We start from the raw sequence: 25,222 nt of genomic DNA on the forward strand, positions 1-25,222 counted from the left end.
TACTTTTCTTATATGTTTCTGGTTAGGGGAGGCCACAAAGAGAATTCTTGGAGATCTGGAAAGCAAAAGGGACGCAGCAGCCATTTTGTAGCAGAAATACACATTGTTGCTGATTAGCAGATTCACCTTATTAGTGTAAAGGGGAAGCTGGGCATGTAATAGCACTCCCTTCTCAAGATCAACCATCAGCTTCTCTCATTCCTCGACCCGGTGTGTTTATCTTCGTGACAAAGGGCCCTAGCATATACAGAATACTCTTGTACCAGACTTGAGTCCCACTGGGGCTCCAGCTCATGCTTGTGGGTTCCAGGCTGCCCTTGATTTTTTCCATTTGCATCCAACTTCCTTTCCTGACTACCTACGGACTCTGAGCTCTGGCATGAGATGTGGGGTTAACAGTAAGACCCATTTCCTGTAACAAATGCATTAACATATATGTGTATTTATAGCTCCTACTGGTTCTGCTCCTCTGGTTGGATCCTAAGTGATAAGTATATGTGCATGTGTTCTCACAACTATCTTATGAAATAATTTCCTGTTTTATCCCCATTTGGAGAGGAGGATCAAAAAACTTGCATAAGGATGCATGGCAAGTAAGTAATGCAGTCAGGATCAGAACCAGTAATATAAGCTTTATTTTTAAAAAAAGAAAAAAAAATTGACATTTGTCACAGTAACCCACTTAAGTATAACCTAGTAATACATAGTAGATACTCTCAAGATGTAATTTTTCCCTTTTGAGGAGACTTTCCACACCAAAATGTCTCAACTAACAGTGCAAGAATCCTTATGAACTGTATAGAGTATGCATTCACTAAACTTGCACATAATGAACAAGAAACACAGTCAATGTTTTGTTTTTGTTATCATTGTACTGCTCTCTCAAGGTGAACCAAAAATGAATGATTAATCACCTGGTTATATTTGGCTTTATTTATGGAATCTCACACAATCAATAATTTATTGCTCTCTGGAAAAAGTAACTCACAGACACTGAAAATGTAATGTTCTTTCCTTCCAGAAATAAAGAGAACATGTACTTGATTTTTTGGAGATAACAGGGTAGCGGATGAGTGTGAATTTGACACTGACTATGAAACCACCTAATCTTAAGTGGCAGAAAAGCAGCAGTAACATTTTGGGAGTTTTTGTTTTTACCAATTCAAACACAAAAAGCTCATTTCTAACTAACATATAAAATAAATTCAATGAATGGTATCCATTAACTAGCAGTGACAGTACTGTTTTTATTTTTTTATTGTTTGTTCTCTTTTTTTAATTAGAATTTAACTTGCCTAGAAATAATGGAAATAAAGTATTTAACATGGCCATTGACTCTAATTGTTCTCATGTTCCATCATGTTGATTTTTTCTTAGGCCAATTTAACAAGGACAAGTTTATGGCATTTTTTACTCATTCTTTTTGGTTTCTTATTTCATTGTCGGAGAATCATTTAAAATAAAGGAAAAATGGGTATTTTAGCCTGATGAAGGCAAGTAAGTAGTATCATATGTGGCATGTTGTACCAAAGGAAAGCTGAGAGATCAGGCAGAATGCAAGGCATATAATCTAAAGATCTCACAACAGCAAACAATACACGACAATTTCACACATTGGGGCACCTAAGTTAAATTAACTTGGGTTCCATGATTCTGTCCAGAGACACCCTGGCAGGGTTAAGATACAGCTGGTCATGCAATATTTCCCCAGAAAATTCTCCGTATGTGCTAAAGACAGGGAATCAAGAAGAATGGGTTTAGGAGAGAGAGAGGGAGAGAGAGAAGGGTAGTGGGGAGAGTGAAAAGGAATGTTCATTGGAAAACTTCATTCAGACTTCATTTTCAGGACTCTATTCAGACTCTTGTCTATTTCTGTGCCAGATTGCTAGCCATAGTGAGACCTAAACCCAATCCTGCAGCTAACTGTGATAATGATGGCTCTCTCACTAGCAAAACCAGGAGGATAAAATCTGTGGGGCCTATATCACAGCTTGTTTCACTACTTCCTTCTCCAACTTCACAAATCCCACTTTCACAACTTCAACCCACTATTTCAAGGAGTGACTTCCATGTGGAATGGGTCCTACTTGCCTTATAAAGTATTATATCCCCATAGCCTGGCACATGGGAGGAATAATTATTTACTTACTGAAAAAGTTATTTTTTTAATTAACGAATGAGTTAATCAAAAAAGGATTATGTATTTTATTGTTTGTTTCAGAAAGGGTGGATCTACATTTAACTTTGCATCTGAATTCATCTTTTTTTTTTCCAAATTAAATGCCTGCTTTCACACTTCACTATAATCCTAAAAGGAGGCACATTAGAATTTGTTTTCAGTTACTGATAACAATTATAGATTAACACTAAGCAGTGGCAGAGGTCCAAACAGCTACATCAAAAAGATATATGAAGGTGGAGAAAGTATTGTCCATTTTAGTACCAATGATAGCATACTCTACCCTTATAAAGACAAAAAAAAAAAAAAAAAAAAAAACCAAGAAAAAAGAAAGAGAACTTCTTGGCATTAAAAATAAACTTACTTTCATGTTAAAACGTTTAAAAGTAAAACAATAATGTGGGTAAATGGAAGATAGTAATGATTTATTTCCAATGATTTTGGCAGTTGTTGATGGTCTTAATTATATAGTTATTTTCCATTTTGTGCTATATTAATGAACTTATGATATTTTATTTGTAATTTTTTTCCTAGTTAACTTTTGTCCTCTGATATGTGTCTGCTAGTCTGTGAGATGATATATCTCAGAACAGCATGCCTAAATGCCACCTGTAAAAACAGCAGGAAAGCAATACAGTGAGGAACAAAACAGCAGGTAAGATACTGTTTGTGTAAGTGCCAGCTACTTATTTGTTAAAGCTAATGAGGTGTAAAAGGTAATGCGACTTATCCTCATCTTGTCCAGAATCTGGAGGCAAGTTGAGAAGTCAGTCCCAAGAGTAAAGGATGGAAAATTGCCTAGAATGAATAAAATCAATGGACAACAGGAAATAATGACATTTATGTCCTGACTTTACAATAACCAGGTGCCAAGTTAGTAGAAGAGATTTTGGCCATATGTGATTAAAGGAGTTTTTTCTCTTAAGTTTTATTTTAATGCCTATCAATGCTGAAGAGAGATCTAGATGAATGTGTGAAGTTTCTCTTTTTTTTTTTAATTTTTTAATGTTTATTTATGAGACGAGGAGGAGAGGAGCAGAAAGAGAGGGAGACACAGAATCTGAAGCAGGCTGCAAGGCTTCAGGCTCTGAGATGTCAGCACCAAGCCCAACGTGGGGATCAAACTCACAAACTGTAAGATCATGACTTGAGCCGAAGTCAGATGCTTAACCAACTGAGCCAACCAGGTGCCCCTGAAGTTTCTCTTTGAAGCAGAGCAGTGAGGAGTGCAATGTGATGGTTCCATCTTCAGAAATTAAAACGCCAAAGTAAAGTGAGGTCTTATCTCATTTCTTATCATCAGCTAAATCAGGAGACATTGTGAGATCAAGTCCTAAATATTTTTTTTTTTAATTCTTTTGGTAATATTAGAAATTATCTTTTTGCTCCAGTAAGATACATCTGTGCTTACTCTTCATAAAATCAAACTCTATTAATACATATTAAGGTAACAGAGATAATACTAAAAAAAGAATGGTGTGTGCAAATTTATAATTCTCTGTATATCACCTACTCACTATTCGGGATTTCATAAAAGAGTCTTAAAGACAAAATGGTTTGAAAATTCAAACCTCTGTTGATAGACATTTTTTTCTTTAATTCTCCTTTTGTAGCTCATAATTCTCAAATTTTGGCATACATTTACACTATGGAAGTTGTATATATAAAACCATGTATACTTTGAATGGTTTGAAATGCTTTATTTTGGCCCACATGCAAACTCTTTGGCCTAATTCCATCTAAAATGCTATCTAGGGATATCTGGGTGGCTCAGTCTGTGAGGCTCTGACTCTTGATTTTGCCTCAGGTCATGATCACAGTTTGTGGGTTCGAGACCCATGTCCGGCTCCACACCAGCAGTGTGGAGCCTGCTTGGGATTCTCTCTCTGCCCCTCCCCTGCCAGCACTCTCTCAAAATAAATAAGTAAACCTCAAAAAAAATAAAAATAAAAATAAAACACTAAAATCCATCCTAGGTTGTGTGAATCTGGGAACAAAAATTTAAGAATTTTACAAAATCCCTAAACCTTTACAATGCTTTCTCACTTTTGTAATTCTAGAAATTATGGACTTGGCTTACATGATTTTAAGCAATGCCTTCGAAATTCCAAAATCCATACAACAGGCCATTGAAGGCTGAAGGAACACACAAACAGACTTTCTCTTTTGAGGAAACCTCAGGTCTGTTTTTAAGGACTTTCAACTGACTGAAACAATTACCCCCACCCCCCACCCCCAGATAACTGGGGACTACAATCTAGCGAAAGTGACACATGAACTAATGCAACTGTTATTTCCTGCAATAGTAGAATAAATTATATTTTTTCCAAGGAACAAGTAAATGATATGGATGACTTGTTTTATAGAGCATGTAGAATGGAAACCATACTTTGTTTTTCCCATGTTTTTGGAATAATCATTTGTTCTTTGGAGGACCATGGAGTGTACTTGCATTTTTATTACAAGTTTTAGCTTGTATCACAGAAAATTTCAAGCATATATTATAATGCAGACAACAATACAATAAAGCCCAATGTAGCCATAATCCAACTTCAGCAATTATCAACATTCTGCTAGTCTTAATATACTTATACATATGTACTCCTGCCTGGATTTGATTCTCAATCTAAGGAAAGTATGAGGAAATTTACCTGGTTGAGAGAATAGTCGAGTTACGTTTTTCATTTCAATCCAGACGATAACCCTTGTGAGTACAAGATGGTCAGAATAAACTGCACTACTGTTTTCTTTCTATTTTAACGTTTTCCCCCCTGGCAAATGTAGTTGAATTTTATGACACCACCATTTACAGAATGTATGTAATTTTCCTACTGAATAATAATATATTAATAAAATACTAGAGAAAGACAACAGAGAATAATAAGAAACCTAGGTAGATAGTAGGGTTCTTTACCTGTTATTTTTTTAAACAAGGTAATTTAAAAGTATATGAAAATAATCCTTTAATAATATAGCAAAAATAAGGTTAGTGTTTGAAATGGCATTGGAAAGTAAGGTGGGAGACGAGACAAGAAATTTACTTATTTATTCTTTGTAAGTTTTCAGGCTACAGCACAGTTGATGAAATGGTGGAAAGCCACATTGCTTTTAGCCAGTGCTGTATTGCTTTAATGTAAAACTCATGCTCAATTGCCATTTTCCCTCTGAAGATTTAAATGAGCCAATGGATTCTGAAAAATGGCCTGGCAGTGAGTCTAACAAAGTTACGGTGTTAACAGCAGTTGAGATCTCTATTTTGTACCAGAAATAGGTATGTTAGAGTCCATGGAGAAGGGAGGGGAGGGGAAGGGAGAGGCTCCTTAAAATTATTTAGTAACAGAAATGAATGCCACATGATTATTACCCTTGTCTTAGGGAAATATGCATGATAATGTATTCATTATTGATTCTTTCTCTGTAGGACTCCTGCTTTGGCTCATTGCTCATTTTAAATGGCTCAGTAAGTCACAAGAGTTGTCAGTGCTTCCTCACTTAGCTTTACATCATTTGTTTACTGCATCTGCTCAACAACAGTCTGCTTTATGAATGAGCTCCTATAGATTGTGAGGATTTAATGCATAATGCAGGTGTATATTAAATCTGTTACACATATGTCATGACCACAATGGAATTGTTTGGAGACAACTATAGATAACTGTGCATTATTTTATTTTGTATCCCAAAGGTTTAGCACGGTTCCTAGAACACAGTATGTACCCTATGAATGCTTATTGAATGATGGATCTGCAAATGAATGAATGAAATAAAAATACAGAAAAAAAAAAAGCTGATTTTAAAACAAAACTGCACAGTGGCATACACTGATGTTCTCTGCCTGAAAATCAAAATAATTTACAATGAAACCTCCTCTTCAAGGACTAGCTTGATTCTCATATTCTTCATAGGTCTTACTTGATCACTTCATCAAATGTTATTATATCCCTTGACTAATTAGCTGCCACTTTAGAGTAACTTAGCTGTAGAAAGAAGATAAACAAATGACGCCTTAAATAATCATGTATAAATAGAAAAATAAGACCAATATAATTCTTGGTTTGTACTGTGTTTTACCTTTAAAAAATTCAATATTAATGTTCGTATTCATGTGCATTGAACTTACATCACTACTAACCATGAGTAGAAGTTCCCCAAGCACCTTGTAAACAGGATACACAGCAGGTTCTCACCATGAGGCAAATCTGTTTGAAATATAAAATTTTACAAGACCCCATTTAAAAATTTCCCTGTTTTAGAAAGACTCTTATTTCAATTAAGTATTTTTCTATGCAACAGACATACACTGGAGAGGGGATAAATATTGAAAAGTTAGCATTTTTCACATTTGAGGGCTAACATGGAATGACAGCAATCTTTTTTTTTTTTTTCAAAAACAAAATAAAAGATACAAGTCACATCAATATATTTAAATTTATGTTTTAAAATAAATTAGAGTAACTATTAGTTCTCTCACTATTCCTCCAAAATTTTTGTGTTAAAACCCTATATTAATTATTTCTAAAAACGGTGTATTTGTTTTGATACGCGTGAAATATATCTGCATCATGAATTAATCTGAGAAAATTTCACTGGAGCCGTGCCAAAGCCACATTCATTGATTAACCCATTTAATCCACAAATATTTATTGATATTGCTAATTGCTGGGTTTAAATAGCTTTTATTTCTTAACCACCCCTGCACTGCCTTTGGACCAGAGCCCTTTCCTCCCGACCTTACCTGGCCGCGCCCCTTGGAAGAGGAACCGCTGAACTGTGACTCGAGTGGGGAGTAGGGTAGCAAGGCCTCCACCAGAACTGGGGCTTGCTTCTTAGGTGAGGTGCGCCAGACGTTTTTATGGAAAACACAGAGAGAAGGAGCCTCGGGGACCCATGACTCCCGGCAGATTCTCCTCCCAGGATTCCCCTGGCATGCCCCTGGAACTCGTGAGATCCCGCGAGATCCACTTCCTCTGGGAAGAGCCGCGAGTGGAAGAACTAGCAGTAACTTGTTACTGATTCCTATTTTCTGAGCCGCCTCTGACGCAACGCGCCTCCAACCCTATCTTTTCCTGCCCCTCCATCAGGTTTCTCCTACTCTCCCTAAACACTGCGTGTCCTACCTTAAGAGCTCCAACTGCTACATTTTCCTTCCTTGGAAACCGCACACTCCACCTACCACCTGGACCACGTCCAATGGGGACAAAGGGCTTCACCTGTGGTGCCGCCCCTCCCCCAAAAGAAAAGAACAGGGAAGACAAATGGAGGTGAGGGATGGGGTGAACAGGATAAGGAAGAAGTATTGTGTCTTCACTATCTAGCCCTACAAACAGGTCAAGGAATCAGAACCCTGGTGCATGGTAATAGCAGGCAGTTCATGCTGGGACAGTGTGGCAACTCCAGGTCTGGGTCTAAGGCATCATTCTCCACCATCTGAAGGCAAGGGGGACCTAGTGGATGTTGACACAGGTAGAGAAGTTTCTGATGTTGCTCAGGTAGCACAGTCATTAATGAAGGTACATTTCAAATCCAAGGGCCCCAAAAAGTAGCAAATCTTTTTGAGACAGTAAGTACTCTTGATGTTTCCATGTTTCTTGATGTAAATAAGATAAAACATCCAGAATTCTAGGACCTGTAGTAAAAACTTACCTAGAGTGATTTCCACAATAATTGCATTAAACAAAATTGCAAGTTTAAAAATATGAATTTAATGAGATGACTTATCAAGGTTTTCATGAGATCACAACTAAGGTGCTGAAGATTGTAAATTACCATGTGAATTTGCACTTGATTATTCTTTGAGAAAACACAGATGCACCTGCTTTACAAAACCAATGAGATCATAAAACTACAAGTTTTCTAAAAGTCTTTCATCTCTAACTCCTCCCTTTAGATACACCCTCATTGCAACTATTTTTGTTTTTGTTTTTGTTTTCCACTCATGATTCTGACTCATCTTCTGTTTAGCCTCTTGTTCTAGCTTTCAGGCAGTTGTCTACATCATATTCTCAGCTACATGGATCTGGTCATATGGGTGCCAGGGGGAAGTGAAGATGCAGCTTTTCCTGTTTATAGATCTTGTAGTCTTTAAAATGAAGAAAAGCAAGATGGGATTAAAGAGAGGCTTTCTCATGATGCAACTTCAGACTGAGAAAATTAAAGTCTGTAGACTAACATACTTTTCTGCTAATTCTGACAGTGTCGATTCTTCTTGGCATAATACCCACTGTCGTTATGATTACACAGCCTCTGACATTTTGCTTTGTTCCTCCAAACTTGGTATTGACCACGACTACAGAAGATAGAATACTAAATATCCTTCCTCAGGAAAGAAGTAGAAAAAGAAAGACTGGAAGAAAATCCCATCCTGCTAAAGACAGAAAATCTTTAAAAGTTATCCTCAGAAGAGGGGTGCCTGGGGGACTCAGTGGGTTGAGCGTCCCACTTCGGCTCAGGTCATTATCTCACAGGCTCAGGTCATGATCTCACAGTTCGTGAGTTCGAGCCCCACATCGGACTGTGTGCTGACAGCTCAGAGGCTGTAGCCTGCTTCACATTCTGTGTCTCGCTCTCGCTCTCTGCTCCTTCCCTGCTCACATGCTGTCTCTCTCTCTCTCATTAATTAATTAATTAATTAATTAATTAATTTTAAAGTTATCCTCAGAAGAGACCTTTGGGATAGTTATACTTAATTACAGTAAGTTTATTATGCTTTATAGAAGAATAGATGGACTAAAGAAGTTGCAAGTAGGCCACTATAGCCTGCTTTAGTTATAGCAGGCTATAGAAGCAGTTATAGAAGCAGTTTTAAAGGAAGCATTTTTTTTTTAATTACTAATACAGAGATGCAGTGCAGTTGAGCCATTGCAAAAGTGGCTATGTTTTTATACAGGTGGGTGACCTGGTTGAGAATCACTGGCTGAATCTGCAGGGTAGCTTCTGGGAATACTTGCCTGGATGAGGGATTCAAATAAAGACACAAAGATTAGATTGTGCTGTGCAAATGCTTAGTCTCCAGCTGAATGTTTCCATTAGGCTTGGTGGGCAACTGAGATATATATGACTTCCTAAAGGATCATAGCCCCACCACAATGAACCATTTAAACAAGGAAGCTTTGTTTTCCTTATACACACAGAAATAACTGACTATTTTTGTCATAATTGTGCTAGTTTCTCATCAGGTGAATATAATAAGGGCTTCTGAAGCATAGCAAGATAACCTACAAGTAGGTAATACTGAGAAAAAGTGAATATGCTCCCCTCCCCCTTTTGCTGATCCCTATGTAAGTCAGGTGGAGTGAAGGAATGTTGAAGGGGTAATTAAGTCTCTAAAACCAGTAATAAACCTTTTAGACCAATCCATACAGAAAATTTCACATTCTCCTCTAACAACTAAATGACACAGGTCTTGAGGATAAAACAGAAGCTTAATAGATAAAGAGTCTAGATGTTGATTAATAAGGAAGCTGTCTGAAATGGGTAACAGATTTCATTTGGAAGTGAGTTTTATCTTTATCTTTTAAAACTAATGGCAGAATTTCTTGCTAGAAATATAGAGGTGCTAGCTACAGTGAATTTACATCCTATTTCTTAATCAATGAAATTTAAACAAAAGGAATAGATAAAACAGGTGAGCTTTTTCTGCTAGATTGCAAATAGAGTTAAGAATGAAAGGAAGGGAAACAGGTGAAAGTACAAGCCACAGAAATAAATCGTGTCATATCTAATTAGTGCAAGTAACTAATTGAAAATTGAACCAGTGCTAGAATAAATCCAGGACCTTTCCTTGTATATCATTAAAACAGTGTAATCAAAATAGCTTTGGGGAGGATTAATAGTCAGAACATTTAATGGTACAGTTTTAAAAATATCAGCATTTGAAAAATCATTTCAAAATAATCAACAGGGATTGAAAGATGCTTCTTTATTTTTGACAGAGAGTAAGAAAGAGAGTGTGAGCGGGGGAGGGGCAGAGAGAGCAGGAGAGACAGAATCCAAAGCAGGTTCCAGGCTCCACGCTGTCAGCACAGAGCCCAATGCAGCGCTCAAACTAAGGAACCTTGAGATCATGACTTGAGCTGAGGTTGAACACTTAACCGACTGAGCCACCCAGGCATCCAGATGTTTATTTCTAATTATTAACACTCCATTACTTCAAATAATAATGGTAAATAAAGTTAATTCCCATGTTAATAGACATGACTTCTATGGATAAGAATTCTGAGGGGTGCCTGGGTGGCTCAGTCTTTTGAGCGTTGGACTCTTGATTTCAGCTCAGGTCATGATCCCAGGGTTCAGGTCATGATCCCAGGGTCATGATATGGAGCCCCACATCAGGGTCCACACTGAGCGTGGAGTCTGCTTAAGATTCTCTCCCTCTGCCCCTCTCCCCACTCATGTGCTCTCTCTATATAAAATAATTTAAAAAAAAACAATTTTAATTGCCACTAAAATTCAAATAGTATATTTTAGTATTAAACTTAATGGAATACTATAGAAGCATCATCATTATAAGTTCCTTTCTACAATTGGGTTATTGCTTTTAAAATATTCAAGGCAAAACCACACTGTTGTTGCTGTCTGGTTAGAAATCAAGACATACAAAACCTTAAAAAAAAAAAAAAAGGATATGATGGCAATCTGGCAACATCTGTCACCCCATGGGTCAATTTGGCTGATGTGACTGGCTAGGCTGGTGTCCCCTTCCTCCCTCGCCACTCCCTGTACATCCTTCCTGAAATTGCAGGCTCGGTTGAAGAGGACCATCTTTCCTGATAGAGGAGGATTGTTCTTTGGTCAAGGGTTTGGGATTAGCTGCACTCTCCCACTAGAACTTTCCAACAGGCTCTCAAGGTCCATTTGTAGTGGAACATAAGATAGTCAAGCTTCCAGGATTCAAGACACATCCAAATGAGGTGCTGCATGTGGCAGTCTGCCGTTCTTTAAATTAAAAGAAAAAAAGAAAAGAAGAGAAAAAAAAGATGCTCTTGACTGCAAGCCCTGGGATGAATCCAGTTTTCCAGCTTTCACTTGAACTGAACAACACCAAAATGACATATCACAGTGCTGACTGTGAGGTCTCTTTCTTTTATGCCTTTGAAACAAAAATTGTAGAATAGTTATATTTGGAATGGAAATTACAGAAATCAACAAATATAGAAATTATATGTTTATAAAAATTATGGTATATTTCAGTCTTTTGAGTAGTCACAAAAGTGGTGTCTTTTAAAATGACTTTTATTGTTTATTTTTCATAGTACAATATAGTTTTATTTGCTAAAGATTTTCCCAAGCTTGCTTTTAGGGACAGCTTGTGTACAATATATAATTCTAATTTAAGTGTCATATAAAACCATTGTTCTTATTATTAATATTATTATAAGAAAACTTATTTGAAAAGTAAGTAAGAACAGATATTTGCTCTTCTTTCTTTATTGTGGTGGGGTTGGAGGAGTTTTTTGTTAGGTGAGATTGCCATAAGCATGAAAATCTTTTTACTCCTTTCTCATCTGTTCTCAGAGAAAATAAGAAGCTCTTTTACTTGTACAGAAGCAAGAAAACAAAGATTAAACAGGAAATAATTAGAAATTCTGAATCAACAGGAAAAAAAATACTTATATTGGAATAACCAACGTGGATATAATAAAAATTAGTTTCTTGGATAAAATTCTTGTTTAGGAAGACTTCATTGGATGTTTAGGATGGATGAGACCTATTTCATAAGTCTAACTCCACCCATTTATTTTTCATAAACACAAGCCCAAATTTTAATAAGTTTCCTAATTTTAAGGCCTTTCATCATAACATAGCTTGACTTTACATGTGAGGTAATATATTTGAAATATATGATTGTTTCTGATAAGGATTTATTATCCAAAATGTATAAATAACTCTCACAACTTAATTACAAAACACAACCCAATTAAAAAACAGGCAAATAACTAAAATAGACTTTCTCCAAGTAAGATGTACAAATAGCCAAGAAGCACATGAAAAGATGAAATGACAATCAAAAGCTCAGTGAGGTACCATATCATATCCACTATGATGATTATAATCAAAAGGTCCATTGCTGATGGGAAACCAAAATGGTACAACCATAGTCACTGTGGAAAACCGTTTGATGGTTCATCAAATAGTCAAACATAAAATTACCAAATGACTTCCACAATTCCACCATTAAATCTATACATGCTCTCCCACAAAAAAATTTAAAATAGATACACAAACAAGTACATGTATATGCATGTTAATAGCATTACTATCCAAAATAGCCAAAAGGTAGAAACAGCCTACAAAATCTATCAATGGGTGAATGGATAAACAAAATGTGGTATATACTTGCAATTAAATATTATTCAGCCTTAAAAAGAAACAAAGTACTGATCCATGCTACAATGTGGATGAATCTCCAAAATATTATCCTAAGTGATAAAAGCCAGGCACAAAATGCCATACAGTGTATGATTCAATTTATATGAAATATACAAAAATATAAATCAATAGAGATAAAATACACATTGATGGGTGCTGTTCTTGAGGGTGAGTGGAAAATGAGAGAAACCATGTAATGGTTATGGAGCTTCACTTTGGAATGGTGGATATTTTGGAACTGGATAGAAGTGTCATTATAAGAAACTGCAAATGTGCTAAATGCCACTAAATTGTTGCATATTAAAGAGTTAATTTTATGTCATGTGAATTTTGTTGCAGTAGCATCAGTAAGTAATACTTCCTCTAAATATTTCATCATACTTCAAGAGTATACTAACCTGGTATACTATATATCTGTCTTTTTCTCATTCTGTTTATTGATTGTAATCAATACAATGTCTAAGTATTGAATTTACCTGCCTGACTGAAGTGATGATTGATGTAAATACATGACAGTGTACTGAGTCCATATTTACTAGCGATTACATACATAAAATGTGTGGAATTACTGCCTCTTTAACTGGTGTTAGCCTTGCATCCTAGATTGTAATATCAAAGAGTTAAATGCCTTAAATATCCACACTCTTAACTAAGAGGGTCAGTTGGGTTATTAATTCTGCCTGTTCTTACAGTGAATTATTTCTAAGACCTACAATTCATCCAAGTATAAAAAAAATAGAGATTTTGGAAAGGGATTGATGAAGAATGTTTCTTGTGCCTCTCCTCACTTTCCCAACCCAAGTAGGTGATGTCTTAGCTTCAGAGATATGTTGTGATGTTACTTCTGAATAAAAACTGGAACAGGAGACTTCAATAGAGTACTTTGAAATTCTATGGTACATAAAAATAAATATTATGACCTAGCAGACTTTTTTTTTAATTTTGACTTTCAAATATCAAAGAAACAGAGGAACAAACAATGGACACCAATGCCTATTCCCAGCAATTTACCCAAATTCTTTTTCATCTGTATACTTTGATAGGATAGCCTCATCCATATCTATCCATCCTTTACATGTAGGTGTTCAAGTATCTCACGACTTGTTTTGCAATTTTTATTTCCATGTTGATCTTAGTACCAATACATACAACTGTCATCTGGACATAATTAGATAGATGTTGCATAGATTCTTTGAACTTCGTATGTCTGAAAAATTAATTTACAAAAATTCAGTTCTGGTTCCATCTATCTATTATGACTTAATATTCCTGTCCCCCTAAATTCATATGATGAGATCCTAATCTTTAATGTGATAGTGTCAGAAGATGGAGAATTCAGGAGGTGATTAGATCATGAAGGTAAGGCCCTCATGAATGGAATTAGTGTACTAAAAAAACAAACACAGACACAAACAGACAAAAACAAAACAAAACAAACAAAAAGAACAAACAAAAAAACCTCCCAGCGTTCTCTAGCCTCTTCTGCCACGAGAAGCACACAGTGAGTTGACAGCCATGTGAGACAGAAAGCAGACTCTCACCAAAAACTCAATCTACTAGCTCCTCAATCCTAGACTTCCAGCCTCTCAACCTATGAGAAATAAATATTTATTGCTTAAGCCACCCAGTCTATGGTATTTTTGTTACAGCAGCCCAAACAGACTAAAACAATATATGAGGATTTAGTGCCAAGTATTGTATTAGGTATTAGGGATACAGCAGTAGACAAGACAGATATGACCCTGAATCATATACATCATCACAATACAGACACTGTTTCACAGAAATTTGGATGATTTTCAGTTGATTGTACCATCTTGAGGACTTTGTATATGTAGTAACTTACACAGCGTAATTCCTTAATAAATATACCTAAATAAAATTTAGAATATTTTGAAGAAATTAAGAATGACATAATTAGTTCAGTGAAAATGATACTGATTTTTTAAACAATTTTAATTTGCCTACTTTAATTGCCTTTGTGAAGTTCTGGAGGTCCCCAAACCATTCTCACTTCTCATACCAACCACAAGTTTTGGAATTCCCAAGACTATAGGCAAGATTAATTATTCACTAGAAGTACTCACAGAACTCAGAAAAGCCATTATACTCATGATTATGATTGATTACAACAAAAGGATAAGTTAACACCAGAGAGGAAATATGCACACAGGGCAGAGTCCTGGAGACACCAGGACATTGGAGCTTCCAGTTGTCCTCTCCCAGTGGCACTGTGCAGACAGCACCCATTTTTCCCAGCAATGATGTGTAGTAATACACATAGAGTACTGATAGAGAGATGCACCTGAGTCTTAGTGTCCAGAGTTTTATTGGAAATGGGTCACATAGATATGGTTAACTACTTTTGTTGCTGAACTCATACTCCATTCCCTCCAGAGGTACAGCTGATACCATGTGGCCAAAGACTCCCCACCATAAATCACGTTGTTAGTACAGATTATCAGGAATGGCCCAAGCCTCCAGGTAAACAAGGATTCTTTAATTAGGTAGGACATTCCAAGAGCTTATAGGTTACCTCTCAGGAGCTGAAGCCAATGCCCAAACTTCTTTTGGGCAAGTTATACATTTTTAGAGTATTTGTGCAGAAAAAACATTGATGACACCATTCATTGTTTTGCACTCCTCTGGAATCTGATTGTTTACAAAAGTATTGCAGGTTAAGCTACAGAATCACTTGTGCCACTTACATTAAAGAATAATTAGAACACAGAGTATATACATGTGTGTTTATTTATATTTAATTAAGTCATATATTTAGAATAAATTTAATTATAATTAAAACCTTCAATTCTCAATTTAGAAAATAGTCTAAATTGTTGATCAATAACTAGAAATTTGCATATCAGGGGAACTTTTTACCTCTCTAGACATTTTTTCTTAGTAAGTAATAAATTAAAGCTGAAAAAAATCTAGTTTCATGCTTGTCTGCCCTCCATAGAGCAGGACCTCTTATAATAGTAGCATTTCACACACAGTAGTTCAACTTAGATTTTACTGGAGAAAGAATGTTAAGAACCTTGTCTAATTTGTGTGTATTGGTGTATTGGAAAATGAAGAAAGGTAGTTACAACTTCACAGTCCATTGCTCAATTGTTCTAGGACTGTGGAATTGAAAAAACAAAATTGACTTCTGGAAAATTTTTCAAAAGTAAGGATGAATAAAAGCAAATATGGAAACCTTTTTATCAAAACAATCTAGTAAATCCTGATCCTGTGCTTTTTATAACAGATTTCAATTGTCACACCTGCTAATACTCTCTTAGTGTAGGTAAAAATAATATTACTTTCCAATCTCATGAGAAGTAGAAAAATAAAAGAAACTATACTCACATAAATAAAACTTTGATCTTTAAATTTTTCCAAATAGAAAAAAATAACTCAAAATACATTTTATTTGTCAAAGTCTCTTGTATAACATAATCTAAATAGTCTTAAAAGTTTGGTATTTTTTATTATAAAAATTAACTCACTGGAGAGGAGTCAACATGGCAGAGAAGTAGGGAGACCCAAAGTTTCTTTGTCCTTTAAACACAGCAGTATTGAGGACAGAATATTTGGAATTCCAGGAATCCAGGCTACAGAGTGACAGAAATATCTACAGGGGTCCATGGGAACAACTTGGTGGGCCATACGTGCATGATTGTAAATTGAGAGAGATAAAATGGGCAGCATAGGCACAGGGAGGAGGAATCCCTTCCTATGGAGAGAGAAAAGGAAGAGAGAGAGGCTGTGGAAGTGTAGGATTGTGTTTGGACAAGAGAAAAACCATGGACTTGGGGGTGGGGGGAACAGAGTAAGAACCAACTTCTAACATGATCCAGGTTGTAGGGCTTTCTGTGGACTGGGGCCTGCTGCCCTGAACACACCTGGAAAGGAGGGAAGCCAGCCCTGGGCTTGGTAGTGAACTCAGAGGCTCAGTCAAAGAGAGCAGTCCCTCCCTTGAATGCTGTGGGAAGAAGGTATGTAGCCACTCCAAGGACAAAAGACCCTGCTGACACCCACCAGCCAGAAGCCCTTAGTCAGCTGGGTTGACTGGCACTTCCCTGGAACCAGGGTACATGGAGTGGGATCCTTTAAAACATCAGGGTATGAATCCCAGATGAGCTCCTGGGAGGTGCAGGAAACTGAGGAGTGGGTCAAACTGGCCTGCTCGAGCTCACGCAGTACTGTGAGGATGATCTGAACGGAGTGGTTTGGGTCACCCAATCTGGGGAGGAGAGACTGGTAAACCAGAGCAAGATTGACACTGACCTAACCAGACCAGCACAGCTACTGGTTCCAAGGCAGCATCTGATATCTGTACAGCGTTTTTGCATTTTCTGATTTGATTCTTGGTCAATTCTTATTTTATATATATTTTTCCTTCCTTTTCTTCATCTTATTTCTTCCCTTCTCTATTCTGGTTGTTAGTTTGTTAAAGTAGGCATTTTTAAAAAAAATTTTTAACGTTTATTTATTTTTGAGACAGAGAGAGACAGAGCATGAATGGGGGAGGGTCAGAGAGAGAGGGAGACAAAGAATCTGAAACAGGCTCCAGGCTCTGAGCGGTCAGCACAGAGCCCGACGCGCGGCTCAAACTCACGGACCGCGAGATCACGACCTGAGCCGAAATCGGACACTCAACCGACTGAGCCACCCACACGCCCCTAAGCAGGCATTTTTAATCTAATTTTACACCTCTTCTTCATCTCCTTCTACTTTATTTTCCCCTCCATCTCTGGATTAAGCTGTATAGTTTCTCTGAGTCTCTGCCTGGTCATTTTTTTTCTTTTTCCCCACCATGTCATTTGTCTCTTTGTATGGAATAAGGCTTCTTCCACCATCACCCCCTTTATAAATTTTTTCCAGGATTAGTTCAACAACAAATCAAAGCACACCTGGTAGAAGGTGCAAAGCACCACTATGACTAGGGAGATAAAGCAACCAGAGCCACAACAGAGAGCACACAACCCACTTCCAAACCACCTCCTGAAGGTCCAGGCCCTGAAGAGTATATGACCCCTTTTTAATATAGTAGTGCTCGCAGGTGCAGGACACATAATAAGCTACTAAAACACCAAAAGGACAGCAAACTGGCCAAAATCATAAAATGGAAGAATTCTCTTCAAAAGAAATTCCAGGAAGAAATGACAGCTAGAGAATTCCTCAAAACAGATATAAACAATATATCTGATCAAGAATTTAGAATAATAGTCTTATGATTAATAGGTGGGCTTGAAAAAAGCATACAAAACAGCAGAGAATCTATTGCTACAGAGATCAAGGAACTAAATAATAGTCATGACTAATTAAGAAATGTTATAAATAAGGTACAAAATAGATGCAGTGACAGCAAGGATGGAGGAAGCAGAGGGGAGAATAAGTGAAATAGAAGATAAAATTATGGAAAATGGTGAAGCCAAGGAAAAAAAAGAGGTAAAAAAAATACTAGACCACGAGGGGAGAATTAGAGAACTAAGCGATTCAATGACACATAATAATTTCCATATGATAGGAGTTCCAGAAGAAAAGAGAGAGAGAAAGAGGCAGAAGGTTTACTTGAACAAATTATAGCTGAGAATTCCCTAATCTAGGGAAGGAAGCAGACCTCCAAATCCAGGAGGCACAGAGAACCCCCTTCAGAATCAACAAGAATAGGTGTTCTCTATGGAATTTCCTGGTGAAACTGGCAAAATACAAAGATAAAGAGAGAATTCTGAAAGAAGCTAGGGACAAAAAGGCCTTAAGCTACAAGGGTAGACACATGAGGGTAATAGCAGACCTGTCCACTGAAACTTGGCAGGCCAGAAGGGAGTAGCAGGAAATATTCAATGTGCTGAATAGGAAAAATATACAACCAGGAATTCTTTCTCCAGCAAGGCTGTCATTCAGGATAGAAGGAGAGATAAAGGCTTTCCCAGACAAAAACTGAAGGAGTTCATGACAGCTAAACCAGCCCTACAAGAGATCCTAAGGGGGTGCTCTGTGAGTGTAATGCTACAAAGACTACGAAGGAGCAGAGACATCATCACAAGCATAAAGCCGACACATAATACAATGACACTAAATCCATATATTCCAATAATAACTCTGAATGTAAATGGACTAAATGCCCGTTCAAAAGACATAGAGTACCATAATGGATTTAAAAAACAAGATACATCTATATGCTGTCTATAAGAGACTCATTTTAGACATGAGGACACTTTCAAATTGAAAGTGAGGGGATAGAGAACTACCTATCATGCTATTAGAAGTCAAAAGAAAGCTGGAGTAGTCATATTTATATCAGACAAACTAGATTTTAAACTAGCGCCTGTAACAAGAGATGATGAAGGGCATTATATCATAATTACAGGGTCTTTCCATCAAGAAGAGCTATCAATTATAAATGTTCATGCCCCCAACTTGAAAAATCCAAATATATAAATCAATTAATCACAAACATAAGCAATCGTATTGATGAGAATGTGGTAATTGCAAGGGACTGTAATACTCCACTTGCAACAACGGACAGATCATCTAGGCATAAAATCAATAAAGAAACAATGGCCTTGAATGATACACTGGACTAGATGGACTTGACAGATATATTCAGAACTTTTCATCCAAAAGCAACAGAATACTCATTCTTCTCAAGTGCACATGGAACATTCTCCAAGATAGATCACATACTAGGTCACTTAAGGATCATAAAAGCCATTTATGAAAAGTCCACAGCTAATAACATCCTCAGTGGGAAAAAACTGAGAGCTTTCTCCTGGAGATCAGGAGCGTGACAGTTATGTCCATTCTCACCACTGTTGTTTAACATAGTGTTGGAAGTCCTAGCCTCAGCAATCAGACAACAAAATGAAATAAAATGTGTCCAAATTTGCAAAGAAGAAGTCAAACTTTCACTCTTTGCACATGACATGATACTCTACATGGAAAACCTGAAAGACTCCATCAAAAAGCTACTAGAACTAGTACATGAATTCAGCAAAATCACAGGACACAAAATCAATATACAGATATTGGTTGAATTTCTATACAATAATGAAGCAACAGAAAGACAAATCAAGAAAGTGATCCCATTTACAATTGCACCAAGAACCGTAAAATACCTAGGAATAAACCTAACTAAAGGTGTAAAAGATCTGTATGCTGAAAACTATAGAAAACTTATGAAACAAATTGAATCAGACACAAAGAAATGGAGAAACATCCCATGCTCATGTATTGGAAGAACAAATACTGTTAAAATGTCAATACAACCTAAAGCAATCTACACATTCAATCCAATCCCAATCAAAATTGCACTGGCATTCTTTTCAGAGCTAGAACAACAATGCTAAAATTTGTATGGAACCACGAAAGACCCCAAATAGCCAAAGTAATGTTGAAAAGAAAACCAAAGCGAGAGGCATCACAATCCCAGACTTTAGCCTCTACTACAAAGCTGTAATTATCAAGACAGTATGGTACTGGCACAAAAACAGACACATAGACCAATGGAATATAATAGAGAACCCAGAATGGGACCCCCAAATGTACGGCCAACTAATCTGTGACAAAGCAGGAAAGACCATCTGATGGAAAAAAAGACAATCTCTTCAATAAATGGTACTGGGAGAACTGGACTGCAACATGCAGAAAAGTGAAACTGGACCACTTTCTTACACCATACACAAAAATAAACTCAAAATTGGTGAAAGACCTAAATGTGAGACAGGAAACCATCAAAACTCTAGAAGAGAAAACAGGAAACAACCTCTTTGACCTCAGCCACAGCAACTCCTTACTCAACACATGTCTAAAGGCAAGGAAAATAAAAGCAAAACTGAACTATTGGGACCTCATTAGGTTAAAAAGCTTCTGCACTGCAAAGGAAACAATCAACAAAACTAAAAGGCAACGGACAGAATGAGAGAAGATATTTGCAAATGACATATCGGATAAAGGGTTACTATACAAAATCTATAAAGAATTTACCAAATTCAACACCTGGAAAACAAATTATCCAGTAAAGAAATGAGCAGAAGACATTAAAAGACACTTTTCCAAAGAAGACATCTAGATGGCCAACAGACACATGAAACAACATCACTCATCATCAGGTAAATACAAATCAAAATTACATTGAGATACAATCTCACACTGGTCAGATTGGCTAAAATTCATAACTCAGGAAACAACAGATGTTGACAACTGTGTGGAGAGATGGAACTCTCTTGCAATGTTGGTGGTAATGCAAATTGGTGCAGCCACTCTGGAAAACAGTGTGGAAGGTCCTCAAAAAATTAAAAATAGAATTACCCTACAACCCATCAATGGCACTAGTAGGAATTTATCCAAAGGATACAGTAGTGCTGATGCATAGGGGCACATGTATCCCAATGTTTATAGCAGCAGTTTCGACAAGAGCCAAATTATACAGTCCAAATTTCCATCAACTAACAAATGGATAAAGAAGATGTTGTTTATATATACAATGGAATACTGCTTAGCAATGAGAAAGAATGAAATCTTGTCATTTGGAACAATGTGGATGGAACTGGAGGGTACTATGCTAAGTGAAATAAATTAGTCAGAGAAAGACACATACGTTTTCATTTATATGTGGAACTTGAGAAACTTAGCAGAAGACCATGGGGGGAGGGAAGGGATAAAAATAGTGTCAAACAGAGAGGGAGGCAAACCATAAGAGACTCTGAAATAAAGAGAACAAACTGAGCATTGAGAAGGAGGCGGAGAGGGGAAAATGGGTGATTGTCATTGAGGAGGGTACTTTTTGGGATGAGCACTGGGTGTTGTCTGGAAGCAATGAATCATGGGAATCTACCTCCGAAGCCAAGAGCACACTGTGTATACTGTATATTAGCTAACTTGACAATAAAATTATATTAAAAAAATTAAGTCACTGATGAGTACATCAGAAATTTCTATTAGTTCAGAATGGAGATGCTGTAGATATAGAACAGAAACAGGGAAAGAGAGGGGGGTGGAGGGAAAAAGAGAGGTAGAAGGGAGAGAGAGAGAATGAAAATTGTCTGTCTGTCCCTGGTCTTCATGTATCAATATTATTAAGAGAAGTTATATTCTCTAAGGATAATATTCATCCTTAAAACAAAACAAAGCTATCAGTTTTTTAAATAGTCATAACTCTGATAAATATGTAAATTTAAAACATACAACAAATACATTCTTCTAATTTTTCCCTTCCTTGAGCAAATAATTAATAAATAAGTTCAATAAAAAATCTTTCTTTTCTACAAAATTACAGAAATTTAGCCCAATCACTCTACAAAGCTTGGCACTTTTTTCTAGCCTTAAAAAGCATCAATTCCAAATAAAACAACTTTATTTTGAATTTATTAATTTAAGAAGGAAGAGAAGAAATGGAGCCAGCACTTTTTAAATAAATTAAGTTTGTTATGAGTCAAATTAACTTGAAAAATTTTTTAAAGTGATACTCAACTTACATGTCATCTCATTGTAAGGAAAAGAGAAAATATACTTTGAAAAAGTATTTAGACACTTAAGTGTTTATTTTTACTTTGGACTTTATCAAGGGTAAGAATATCAGCAGCAACACTGAAATAATTTTCAAAGTTCCAAACCATAGTCTTTAGCATATGATTAAAATGTAGACACTTCGTAAGTGGGATCTTAGGGACAAATAAACTATTAGAAGCTTAGAAAGGGGGGTTAATTTCATGTTCTTTGAAATAAAAGTAGTTATATTGATAAAATCTGTACAATAGCTATCAGTTCAGAAGGTTTTTTTTTTCAAAATTTTTAATGTTTATTTTATTTTTTTATTTATTTTTTTTTGTTTGTTTATTTTATTATTATTTTTTTTTGTTTATTTTATTTTTGAGAGAGAGAGAGAGGGAGAGAGAGAGAGACTGTGAGTGGGGTAGGGGCAGAGACAGGGGGAGACACAGAATCGGAAGCAGGTTCTAGGCTCTGAGCTATCAGCATAGAGCCCGACTGCAGGGCTCAAACTCACAAACCATGAGATCGTGACATGAGCTGAAGTCACACACTCAACCGACTGAGCCCACCAGATGCCCTCAGTTCAGAAGTTTTATAATTGGATGAAAATGACAGAAAATATGGGACATGCAAAGATACATATCAATCATATGGATATAGAAAACTAATATTCATTTAAAGCTTTCAATTTTAGGAGGGACTTTAAAATACAACATCTCCTTTGTTCTCCACAGCAAACTTCTGATTAAGGTCTAACAAAATACGTTAGGTAAGATAATGTTTTCAGTATCCACATTTTACTGCTGTTTATACCAAGAATCAGAGATTAAATAGCTAGTTCAAGGTCATCCAACCAGGTAAGCAGTATACCAGGGTTTAATACGAATTTCTTTCAAAACTCGACTTTTCTATTAAACAAAACTGACTTTATCATACTTTATGATCACAAAATCAATACACTCATCAGGAGAGAAAATTAAGACTAGTCTGTGTTAGCTATTACTAGTCTTCAGCTCTCTAACACTTTGGGCAAGGCAAATATTTACTCCAATATTATGTAATTTATTCCAAGATATTTATCATGACAAGTAAAACAAAGGAAAACTGAGTGCAAAATAAAAGTTTAAATTGCAAATATTCTGTGCATTAGATCTTCTAACATATGGTTATAGAAATTTTTTAAACAAATTACATTGGAATGAAAATACCAAAACAAGTTTTCCTTTATCTTTTAAATTTAAATAAAGACTTCTTAAGTTCCTTTTATTTTCTTCTTGTCATCATGAGAAACAGAATATATTTTAAATGAATTCTAAGGACCTTTTCTACCTTTTTATGATAACTAGAAGTAGTGTCCATTTTATCTTCCTATATGACAAAACAACTTAATCATTACTAATTTTGTAAGAAGCTGCCATGTGCCAGAAAATTCTATTGTAATTACTCATAACAATTGAAGAGATATTCAGGATGTTATTCATTAGCCAGTTCAATTTTTCTAGATTCTAACAGTTCATTTTAATACGAATGACAATTTCTTTGCTTGGTCAGCAAAAGATATTTGTACAATCAGTTAGCAAAGTAAGTACAAATATGACACTAGGTTAGGCATTCATTTCTACTGACACCATAAGCCTTTCAGGTATTTAGCCAATAACCTCTCCACTGGATATAGAAGAATTATAGAGTTAACACATTTGGAATTTGCTAATGTTTAATAATCCATTAAATTAATCATCATTTGGACCAGAGCTAGCAAGCTAATACTAGTCTGAGCATTAAAGGACTATAATATGATAAAAGGGATCTTAATCTTATAAAAATCAGAAAAAAATCTTTAAAAATACTTAAAAACATACATCCTCCTTCTTGTCATTTTTTTGGTAATTTAATTTCTCACACAGCCATGACTTCTAAATTGCTACCATAAGTGATTTGTAAACTGATACATGAATAATTGACATGTATGTTATGGCTGACAAATGGTTGAACTGGTTCAAGGTGAAATTCCTTATCTTTCTATTTATGGTTCTGCCACTTGGTTCCAGTCTAATTTAATCATAAATTGTATTCCAGGAAATGGAATTGGGAAGCTAAATAATCATTCAGATATTCAATTATGGTAGAGAATGACGCTTAAATAGTGTATTGGTCTGATCCTTATTTATTTTTCAATTCAAATTATTAAAGTTATATGTGGGATTTTTCCCTATTTAGATAATAGATTTGGGCTTAGTACAATAACAACTATTACCATACTGAAAATAATATACCAAGATCAAAGAGACAGGGATTTTCTCCTTTATGTAATGGTGAAAGGATCATACTGAAGCTGCCTTATGCTGAAGTTCTATTATTGGTGAAAAGTGTTTGATATTTTTAGTATCTTGAGGAAATTACAAAAATACACCATAATCCTGCATTTTAAAAATTTAACATTTACTCAACTACTAATTTATAAAGAAATATACTGACCTATAAAACAATGAAGGTACTATACGTATCCCTTGATTTTAAATCTAGCAGAAAATGTAATAGAAGGTCAGTGACAAAGGGTTCCAGAAATTCAAACATTAAAGGATGAGTTCCAATGGGGGGTGTAGTAGATAGTCATATGGCCACAATTATTTCTTTACCTCTATCCATGTCCCCAATGTGATTTTGCAACTTCTCCCAGTAGTAGTAAAGTTTCTTTTCCAGCTCCTCGAATATGTACTAGTTTAGTGATTACTTTGGTCAATGCGATGTGACGGAAGTGATGTGCCAGCTTGAGCCCAGGCCTTGCATGCTTCCTCCTTCTCTGCAAGAACTTGGTGATACAACCATGTAAGCAAGACTAGACTCGCCTTCTGAAAAATAAGATAACATGGGAGAGAATCAAAGCAGCCAATACCAGGCTGACTCCCAGAGCAGAGCCATTCAGCTGTCAGTGGATATACGAGAGAGCTCAGCTAGGCATGACCAAAAGAGCCACACAGCTGAACATAGATTCAGAGTAATTATAAATGGTTACTCTTTCAAACCACTAGATATGAGGTGGGTAGTTAGGGAACAGTAAGCAAATATAGAAGATTAGCAAAATCTTTTTAAAGGTGTCAAAATGTAAGTTAGAAATTAAAAGTCTGGTGCACAGAGATGAAGTGCTAGAAGGAGGACTTTATTTTTCAATTAATACTGTGGAGCAAATATCCTAAA

The 25,222-nt window shown here is 36.1% G+C and overlaps 1 long non-coding RNA gene across 2 annotated transcripts in view; it reads right to left on the minus strand.

Moving 5' to 3' along the window:
• Positions 1 to 24,871, minus strand: part of LOC122200946 — a 106,623-nt gene extending 81,752 nt beyond the window's left edge. Inside the window, exons 1-2 of one of the 2 annotated variants that reach the window (XR_006194015.1) lie at positions 24,664 to 24,871; positions 6,312 to 6,378 (exon numbers count right to left, since the gene is read on the minus strand). This is a non-coding gene — a long non-coding RNA (uncharacterized LOC122200946). Of the gene's footprint in view, positions 1 to 6,299; positions 6,379 to 24,663 lie in introns of both variants that reach the window. The other variant, XR_006194014.1, reaches the window with a different exon arrangement.
• Between the last annotated feature and the right edge of the window lie 351 nt (positions 24,872 to 25,222).

The sequence above is a fragment of the Panthera leo genome, chromosome A1 (genome assembly GCF_018350215.1).
Source record: "Panthera leo isolate Ple1 chromosome A1, P.leo_Ple1_pat1.1, whole genome shotgun sequence".
NCBI classification, from domain to species: Eukaryota; Metazoa; Chordata; class Mammalia; order Carnivora; family Felidae; genus Panthera; species Panthera leo.